The sequence below is a fragment of the Phocoena sinus genome, chromosome 7 (assembly GCF_008692025.1).
Source record: "Phocoena sinus isolate mPhoSin1 chromosome 7, mPhoSin1.pri, whole genome shotgun sequence".
NCBI lineage: Eukaryota > Metazoa > Chordata > Mammalia > Artiodactyla > Phocoenidae > Phocoena > Phocoena sinus.
Genome location: NC_045769.1, coordinates 60,527,357 through 60,533,356, shown reverse-complemented (window position 1 = coordinate 60,533,356; position 6,000 = coordinate 60,527,357). Strand labels below are relative to the sequence as shown.

Here is a 6,000-nt window from a genome sequence, read left to right as displayed (position 1 = left end):
GGCAGTGAGCTTGGCAGTCGACAGATCTGTCTCTTGCTTCAACAGTATTTGGACAGAACAGGCCCAGGGACGCCCTTTGCTCCAGCCTCCGACCAAGCTCCAACCTTTTTCCAGTCGCAGCCTTCAGAACCAACCACTGAGCTATCCTCGGCCACAAGGACCAAACAACACCATTTTTTGAGCCTAGCACCTTATTCCCAATCAACCATGAGCTCCCAGATTCGTCACAATTATTCCACCTAGGTGGAGGTCACCGTCCACGGCCCGGGCAACCTGCATCTGCAGGCCTTCAACACCTACCTCTCTCTGGGCTCCTATTTCCACCAAGACGACGTGGCTCTCGAGAGCGTGGGCCACTTTTTCCACGAATTGGCCGAGGAGAACCGCGAGGGTGCCCAGCCGTCTCTTGAAAATGCAAAGCCAGCGGGCCGGCCCCCTTCCTGGACGTGCAGAAGCCACCCCAAGATGAGTGGGGTAAAACCCAGGACTCTGTGGAAGCTGCCTGCCAGACGCCCCGCTCTGTGACTTCCCGGAGAGCCGCAACCTGGCTGAGCAGCTGAAACTCACCGAGAAGATGAGGACCACGTGACTCACCTCTGCAAGCTGGTTGGTCCCCAGGCTGGGCTGGGTGAGTTCTCTTCCGAACACTCACCCACAGGCATGGCTAGGGCCTCCTGGAGCCCAGCTGTTACCAACCTGGGTTCTTGGATTCTTTAATCAATAGAAATTGATAAGAGGCCAGAGGGGGAATTTAGGCAAGGCTTTACTGGGACTCGTGCTGCAGCATGAGGGAGGAAAAGCAAGTAACAGGTGCCCTCGCTCGTTCCTGGGAATGGCGAGGGTGCGGTGCACTGGTCCCTTAAATGGGGTGAGGGTAGGGGTAGATCGGTGGGTGGGCTGGAGGGGCGGCTTAGGTGGTCTGCCCATCCCTTTGGTGGTGCTGTGAGCAGGGATCATGCCTAGTATTCTGCTTTTGCTCCCCACACCTCTGAAGTGTCAGTTGGGTTTTGGCTTTTTTGTATCTCTTTGTTCATAATTTGCCCCAACTGTGCATGCAGGCAGTTATTTTTAGTCCCTTATAGTTTCTTTGTATTCTGTTGCTGGAGGAGATATTTGTCCAGGTGCAAGCACTCCAGTAAAGGGTCCCAGGTCCCAGCCTGTCCCACAGCGGCGTTTGAGGAGCCCCTCTGGCGTCAGAGTTTCTGCCTGAAGCCCCGTCTCTGCAGCCACTAGGCAGCTTTGTAACCACCCTGGGGCCCTCTCCCAAGCCTTGGGCCAAATGGGAACAGTAAAGTTTTTGCAGCCAAAAAAATAATCATCATCATCAACTCATAAAATCGCCAAAATTTTGCTCTGGATAGAAAATTAAATTAATAAATCAGTTTATGTTTTCAGCCAAAATTCAACTGTTTCAGACTTCAAAAGCAAGAAAAAAGAATAAAAAAGAGTTTTCCACAGAAAAACAAATTTTACTTGTTTTTTTTATGTCTTTTTAAAGTCAGAGATCTACTGTGAAGCTATTTTTGAACCTGGAATATAAAATTGCATGTTGTTTAGTTATCTAAAATGCAGATATTTTTCTCTTCAAATCTTAAATTTAGTACTGAATTGTATTGAGAGCTAGTTATGAGAGGATAGTATGTCTTTTGCCAGAAAAGTGGACATTTACTGAAAGTTCAACATGGAAAATCTCTGGAAAAACAACTTTTATTTCTCAATGAAAACAATGTTTGTATTTGTCTTTACTGTGTTTCAATAAAAACAATACCATTTATTTGCTTTTATATCACTTATAAAACACATTTGCGTGAATCATCTCATTTGAACTTGACAACACTCCGAGATGAAGAGGCAAGTTATGAGAGGACAACTTATTACCGAACCAAACGCGTCCCCTCACCTGCGCATAGTAAAGCCAATCTACTGACACCGGGTTGTGGTGAAGGAAAATGCAGCGTTTATTGCAGGGCACCAAGGAAGGAGTTCAGGACAGCTCGTGTCCAAAAAGCCAAACTCCCCCATGGATATCAGGAAAGCATTTGCCAGCTACAAATTGGCACTTGCCATCTACCTCTACAAGGATTAAATCATGAGCCGCTGCAGCTACTGACCTTCAACACTCCTTGAAAGGAATTCAGGACAGAGATCAGGAATGAGGCACTCTGTGCTCTGGGAAAAACTGGCAGAACAGGTCTTCAGATAATTAGATATTTTCAGGAGAAGATTTTATGAGCCCAATTCTTGCATCTCCTCACATCTAGGAAAATGCTAAAATCCTTCATGATGACGTCTGCTCCTCATGACTAGCAGCAACCTTCTGCAAAAAATGTGCTTAATTTCATGTACTCCCCCCTTCACCAAAATCACATATATACTGACCTTCCCCCTGCCTCTTTGGAGCAGTTTCTCAGAGCTATCTGAAATGCTGTCCTGGGCTATAATCCTCAATTTGCCCCCAATAAATCTAAACTCACAACTCTCATGTTGTGCATTTTGTTTTCAGTCGACACATTTTAAAGGCAAGGTGAGGGAGGGGAGTCACAGGGTGTGTAACCAACTGGTCCACAATACTCTGATTGGTTGATGGTGAGGTAACAGGCTGTGTCACGGGTTTTTATCAATCCTCAGGTGCCAGCAGTTCTGGGGGCTACATGCTCACGATTATCAAGTAGTTAATTTCTTCCATTTGGTGGTGGTTTTAGGCTCTCTAAAACAACTCAGGAAACGTGCATCACATATTTTTATCTAGGCACTTTAGAGAGGAGCTAAAGCAGAGAATATGGGGGAAGGGTCTGTCCCGGGAAGGTCCCATAGGGTCCTGCTCGGTTACAAATTCACAGATGGGGAAACTGAGATCTAGAGGTTAAATTTCTCAATGTGGAAAAGAAAAGATTACCATGGGATTGTACTCAGTTGACTTTGTAAGGGGAAAAAAGAGAGAGAGGTTGAGAGTGAGGGAAGAGAAAATATTTCCTGGAAATATTATGTATTGAATTGTATACAAACATGAAGACTAACCTCCTGAAAAATTATTTAAAATTTCAATATGTGGGACTTCTCTGGTGGCGCAGTGGTTAAGAATCTGCCTGCCAATGCAGGGGACACGGGTTCAATCCCTGGTTCGGGAAGATCCCACATGCTGCAGAGCAACTAAGCCCATGGGCCACAACTACTGAAGACCGCATGCCTAGATCCCGAGCTCCGCAACAAGAGAAGCCATCGCAATGAGAAGCCCGTGCACCGCAAGGAAGAGTAGACCCTGCTCGCCACAACTAGAGAGAGCCTGCAGACAGCAACAAACACCCAACGCAGCCAAAAATAAATTAAAAAAAAAAAATTTCAATACGTGAACATTAAGTGACATGTGGGAAGCCTCATCTCATTGAAAATGAAAACTGCCACTATTGAGGGCCCTAATAAGTAGGATGATGTGTGACACAAAGTGAAGCAAAGGCTTAATGAATCTCATTCTCTGATTTGAAGGTGGCATGTCTAAGTCTTTTATAAAAAACAAAGTCACCCCAGAGTCTCTAGGAGTCAGGGAGTCAGTGAGCTGATTTATTATAAAAGAAAATACATACACACACTTCTAATGTATCTATATCTCTCTCTAGATATAGATATATATTATTTATATAAAATATCTATTTAATATATATAAATGTGATATTCATTACATTTACTTGCTTTAAAAATCTAGAATCTGTTTCTTTTTAGAACATTGATGCCATGCATAGGAAAATCAAATATTATGGTTATAAAATAATTTTTAATGTTAGAATATTCCTTTTATCAGTGGAAGAATATCCACTGAGAAAAAAGACTTAATTTCCTTTTATAAATAGTGGTGGGTTAGAACTACACAATCGTTCTAACTCTGCTACTGCTATTTAAAGCCAAGATGATGACTATATTGAAAAAGGAGGAAGAGAAAATCAATAGATTATTGCTTCAATGGAGCTCACAACAGTGCTGATTAGAGAACACAAATGGATTGCATAATAGTAAAATAACTATAAACTGGGTATGGATTTAAGCCTATGTTAAGACCATTCTTAACTGCATTGTATCTTTAGAAAACATGCACTGAAATTACAACAGCAAATTAAATCCATTCGACCGCAAAATTTAATACATAAGAAAATAGCATTTATTAATGATCTGGAAGAGGGAGTAAATAGCATGTTAATGAAATGTGTAGATGATAGTAAATTGGAAGGTATTACAAACCACGAGGACAGGGGCTTAATACAAATGGACATTAAAAAGTTAGAGAAAAGCCAATGGTGGCAAAAAAAAAAACCCAAAAAACAAAAAACAAGTAAAACTTATAAAAATATTTGCTAGAAAAATTTCAACTTGAAAAAGAATAATATAAAAGAATTGTAGATGGAAAAGAGACTTTGAAACTTGATCAGGATTTTCTGTTTATAATAAACTGGTTAATCCACTCTTGAGAGGTCCTGAGCCAGCTGCTGGGAAGTAGTCATTCCTTCACTCTTTCCTCTATCCCCTTTCTAGGTAGACCAGAAAAACTATATCACCTGGTTGTAGACGTTTTGGAGGCAAGAAAAATGAAGAAAACAGAGACCAGGCAATTCAGTTTTTTAAAAATTGCATTTTAAAGAGAAAAAAATGGCTAGTGAAGACACGTGATTATGTATTGGCATCATCTAATCGTGTTTATGGTAAAGAGGGGCCATGAAAAATCTACAGGTACCTGAAAATTTTATATAGAAGGTGGTTGCTGTCACTTGATTGCTTATGAGCAGTTATTAAATGAAACTAATACTTACCTTATGAAATACAATTCTAGCTTTTCCAGATACCAGCAAATAGAAGAGTTCTCCTTCCTAATCACATATGCCTAAATACAAGAAATTGGTGATATTCTGAATGTCATGTGGGATGATACTCTTGGTCTTCCTAGAATGTCTGGAAGTTTGGGTCTGAGAATTTGGTTTATCCAAAAAACAGCATCATGTGTCTCCTGGAAGCTCTGGAGACCCTAAGAAACCAAGTAATATATCTATAATGTTTTACCAGCTCATCTGGGTCTAAGATACAGTTATCTGGGGATGAAAGCTTATCTGTATTGGATCTAAGACAGAAATCTCAGTTTCAGAAACTGGACTATTATCATAACATTTTATGTTTCCCTTAGATTTCAGTAATGTTCTCTTTGAATAGAATCTGCCACTGCCACACCTGTGATGGAGGAAGAGCACAGTATTCTTGATGGCCAGATGTGATGATAAGAATGAGAACTGAGGTAGGAAAATTCCAAGGAGGTGAAAGGTGCTGGGGGAGAGAGGCAGCATGTAGCCCACAAAGATGGGAGGTAATGTTGGGGAGGAAAATTTGGGTGAGCTAATGGAAGGTTTTAAATATGCCCTAAGGATCTGGAACTTTAGTAGGCAGTGAGGTGTCAATAAAGGTTTGTGAGTATAAGTTTTTAAGTTTTGATATGATTCTTCTATGTAATATGTTAGCTATTCCTTCCAGATACATGTTATTCCCTAATTAGATAGGCATGCCACTTAGGTCTTCATCCAAGTTGTAGAAATGTTGAACAAGGGCAGGCTAGAGAGAGCCCAACAACATCCCTTCTTAAGATAACACTGCACCCTTAGTGACATCAACACTTTGGGGGTATAGCTTCTAGACTGTTTTCAGCCTAACAGCAATTTATGTTATACTGTCATCAGTTAAAATCCCCTTCTGGGGCTTCCCTGGTGGCGCAGTGGTTGAGAGTCCGCCTACCGATGCACGGAACAGGGTTCGTGCCCCGGTCCGGGAAGATCCCACATGCCGCGGAGCGGCTGGGCCCGTGAGCCATGGCCGCTGAGCCTGCGCATCCGGAGCCTGTGCTCCGCAACGAGAGAGGCCACAACAGTGAGAGGCCCGCGTACCAAAAAAAAACAAAAAACAAAAATAACTCTTCTCATAAGAATACTAAGATGTTATTTTGACTGTCCTCTCTTATGAGTGTACAGTGGA

General features: G+C 42.1%; 1 pseudogene; it reads left to right on the top strand.

Moving 5' to 3' along the window:
* Window positions 1-207: 207 nt before the first annotated feature.
* Window positions 208-525, top strand: LOC116756361 (annotated as a pseudogene).
* Window positions 526-6,000: the final 5,475 nt, after the last annotated feature.